This window comes from Dermacentor silvarum, chromosome 1 (assembly GCF_013339745.2).
Source record: "Dermacentor silvarum isolate Dsil-2018 chromosome 1, BIME_Dsil_1.4, whole genome shotgun sequence".
In the NCBI taxonomy this organism is placed as follows: domain Eukaryota; kingdom Metazoa; phylum Arthropoda; class Arachnida; order Ixodida; family Ixodidae; genus Dermacentor; species Dermacentor silvarum.
In genome coordinates this window covers 213,638,141-213,642,555 of record NC_051154.1, presented here as the reverse complement: position 1 = coordinate 213,642,555, position 4,415 = coordinate 213,638,141, and positions in this window count along the sequence as shown.

Genomic DNA, 4,415 nt, shown 5'->3' with positions numbered 1-4,415 from the left:
CGCTGTAATAAGCTTCTCTATACATCAGTGGCTATAGAATGTTCAAAGTGTTATTTTGTCACTGTAAACTGAAATAAGTTTGTATATTGCAGTGACGATTGTATTCAATATGCTAATTTATCACTAGTTCTTAAATAAAAGACAGGTATTCAAATTAAACAAAAATGTTTAGAAAAATACCAGCTTCACGAGCGAAGCAATGGAGCACAGCCGAGAGCATTATCCCCAGAAACCTCCGCGATAGAATGCGATAGATAAACCAAGCCCCTAAACATATTATCAGATTGGTAGGACATCAGCATCCGTGTCACACGAGCGTTAGGTAGCAATTAACATCACCCCCACATGCATACGGTGCCCAAGCTTGGGCTATGCGTTATATTCATGGAGTCCGAGGACGAGAACAAAAAAGAAATTAAGACCTCGCTTCTTATGTGTTTATTTCTTTTTTCGAACGCTTGCTCATCCGTGCGAATTATTCGAGAATAATTCGATAACCAATTTGCTATCCGAAATTTTTATATATTCGCACATCCTTAGTTTTGAGCACCAGAAGCCCCCCTTTAACACAAAAAATGATAAGTATAGATAATCTCACGTCATTTCTCCTTCAAATCCTTTTTAGAAAAATATTAAAACATTCCTTTTGAATTCTGAAAATTTGCTTGTCACATAAAGAAATACAATCGCTAAACGAGCAAAAAGAAAAAAAAAAGGAAATACGCCTAACCCACAATTTTTCAGCGCCTCTGTATGCACATATGCCGACAAGGTGCGTTAAACTTCGTGGTCCACTTCCGCTTCGACAACTATACTTCATCATAATGCTTCATTTCCGCCTTTTGCCACTCTGCAGTAGCTCTCCATTAAGTGCTGAGGTAGCGTCATCAAGAGTCAAAATGGGGGAAACATGAAGCATTAATACTCTTGCGAGCATTTCTTTAAATGTACCTTTCCGTAAACTGGCGACTTCCTAAACTGTTCTCTTGTGCCGCCGTTTACTCGGTCCTGCGCAATCATCTATATTCCTTGACGCGAACGAAGAGCGCTCGCGCGAAACCCCTTACGCGAGACACTGTATAGCTTGCTTCTGCTGCTGAATTCGAGGTCGCGAGTTCGACGCCCGGCAGCGGCCGCCGCATCTCGGTGGGGGCGAACTACTGCAAAAACGCTTGCGTACATTAGGAGCACCTTAGAGAACCCCCGGTGGTCGAAGTTAATCCGGTCCTCTCCACGACGGCGTCTCTCATAGCCCCCGAGTTGCTTTGGGACGTTAAACCCTCTCAATCAATCAATCAGTCAATCGCAGCTGGCCTAACGCGGAGATCGAGCGCGGCAAAAGCGCTATACGCGCGTATAGAACCGCTGGAAAACGAGACGCATGTGATTGGAATCGGCGAAAGCACATTCGTTCCGTTATTTCCTGGCATTCGCCTGCGCTCCACCTTTATTACCTCACATAGCTAAGATATGACTTTATGACGCCACCGAACGCCCCCGTGAGTGCAAAAGAAAGAACTTTGATTACCACAGTATGCCGGTCCCGTATATAGATTCACGTGGCATAATTGTTTTCCGCCAGAATGGAGAGGGTACCAGCTCTCACGAAAAACGACTGATAATGCATCTGGTTCGATGCCACAAAAAAGTACTTATTTGAAATACTGTATACGACCACTCCTCTCAGCTGTTGTCGTGTGGAGTGGAAGGGGCGATATGGTGTGTAATTGAGGGGCATGGGAGCAAAAACTGCCAAAGTTGCTGAAACTGCTAAAATGACCGTTTCCGCGAGGAACTTGAGAAGGCAGTAGGAAGTTTAAGAAATGGGGGACTCAAAGTTAGGGAGCGCAATCGGCCAGGTGTAAAAAACTACGCAAAGAGATTACTATGGAATTTAAATACGTACAAAAGAGTTGGGGTAATTGGCTACGCAAAACCGCTTGGCGCCGCTATTTCTAAAACTCCTTAATGTGGCACGTGCTTGCGGTGCTGTGTTTCTGCGCTCGAGTGCTTCCGGCTGTGAAAAGTTGGTCGCATGGAAATTGGCTGGGTGCTCGGCGACGCATCTTGCGCATTGTTTAGCCAATACCGAGCATCACATACTAATTGGAGAACGTTGGCACTGGCCTCGCTGTTGCCATTGAATGCATGGGCTGTAACTCATCTCGGTTTAGAGGAGGATGTAAGTCTTGAGTCAGGGGACGTCTTCTACGGCAGACACCTGAGCCCCTCGGAAGAATGAGATCTATTAGCGCTCAGCGTCCCCTTGTATATACTAGGGCCGCGATTTTGTAGCGAGGCATTATGACTTATTCTATTCTAGTCTTATCATCCACCGCTCATGGCTTAAGTCCCTATATAAGTACCGCCATCTACTCTTTCCTCCGCCGCCTCCTCTCCTAAAGCGCTTGATTTTTTCTTTACTTTTTGCTTGCGAAAGCCAAGTCGACGGTGGCGCACCTAGAAAGTCCACGTTGAAGCTTTCAGGCCGGGCGCGCGCCTCCGCCGCCGCCTGCGACTGCGGCTGCGCAGAGGACTTTCAACATGGCTCTGAGGCGGAAAAAAAGAAAATATAAAGAAGTGAAAAGCGCGCGCTATCATCGTCCAATCGGAGATACAGGAGAGAGAGAAGCGGCGTTTATCAAAGGATGGCGGTACTTTTCTTATATAGGGACTTTACTCACGGCCGGCTGATCCCGTTGATAACACGAGCGGACCATCACTCAGACCACTGACAAAGCGCGATAAGCGAGAAAAGGCATTATTACCGGAAAGGCATCGCTACAAAATACCGGCCTAGCAGACAAATTACTGCACAATGCCGGTTACCGTAGGTGATTTGACGAAAACCTGGGTAGGCAGCATGTCATGGCCATTGTATATGACAGAATGGAGCGAACAGAGGTTCTTGAGCGAACCCGTTAAAGGAAACAAGAATAAAAGGTGGTTTACTCGCACGTCCATCAAACAGAATTCGTGCTACAGGCAACGTTCTGACTGCGCAGGAAAGTGAAGTATAACTGGGCCGCGATTTTGTAGCGAGGCATTATGACTTATTCTACTCTAGTCTTATCATCCACCGCTCACAGCCGGCTGATCCCGTTGATAACGCGAGCGGACCGTCGCTCTGACCATTGACAAAGCGCGATAAGCGCGAAAAGGCATTATTACCGGAAAGGCATCGCTACAAAATACCGGCCCTGCAAGGTTGCACTAGGAATATTTTAAAGTACGCGCTCGTTAGAAATCTGCACTGCGCTTGGTTATATAGCAGAAAATCTGGCTGCAATAACTATGAGACAAACTAATATCCGAAAACCGCTCACTAAAACGCCAGCTAAAATAAACCTAACTAATTGCTCAATATCTGTTGAAAGTTCCGCCTTGCACATTATGAGCGCCTCTCCGAATAATGTGGCTGACAGCATTGTTTATTTGGAAACAATAATACTTATATATTAAAAACTATCCCTGTAGCTTATATTTATTTATTTATTTATTTATTTATTTATTTATTTATTTATTTATTTATGTACAAAATAATGCAGGCCAAAGCTAGGACCCACACAGGAGGGGTATCAAAAGGTTTACGAAAGTAAACCATTTTACGAAAGTGCTCCGTAGCCAGACCACGCTTCAGTCGATGCATACGATGGTTTTGCGAAACTCTCGTTAAGACGTTCGCCGATTTTACGCTCACCAACCTCAACTGAGCACACTTCGCGGGAAATGTGACTCCTCGGTTCACGCATCTAACGCAGCGCGAGCAACATTAATGCGCGCAGAAGCAAATCGCATCACGTGACGCAGGCCTATAGCTGCACGGGACCTCAATCTTTTTGCGACAGTTTAAACTTTTTTTTCTCACTCTCTTTTTCCCTTGCAGGGCTGCATGCGAAGTGATCGAGTCTCGCAGGTATACGGGATTTACCTTGTGATTCATCCGTTGACACCTTTCAGTTTCCAATCCTCTACACGACTATACCGACGCTAACCCAACCACGCCTCAACGATAACCCGATTCTGTCTCGACAGCCGCAGAAGCGAAAATTGGACTCTCCCTGGCTGCAGCCGCTCATGGGCGCAATTTTACACACGGCGCAACCATGCGCAGGATTCGCCGAGAAGAACGGAGACGCTACTTCCAGAGGCATATATGCTGCAGGGGGTGTGCGAGATGATTGTTTGAAACGCATCTTCGTCCCGCACAACGGCGATTCACGAGCGTGTGTCCGGCGTCACGCGTCGAAGCGAGCAAGCTTCCCGATTCAACGCCGGACCGGAGTGAGGGACGCCGGCGATGGGAGAGGGGACGAGCGCTGCAGGTGAGCGATCGCGAACGGACCCTTCCAAAACGACCACCATTGCGTCCGTTTTTGGAGTGTTATAAAGCCGCGCAGGGCTGTCGAATCTGA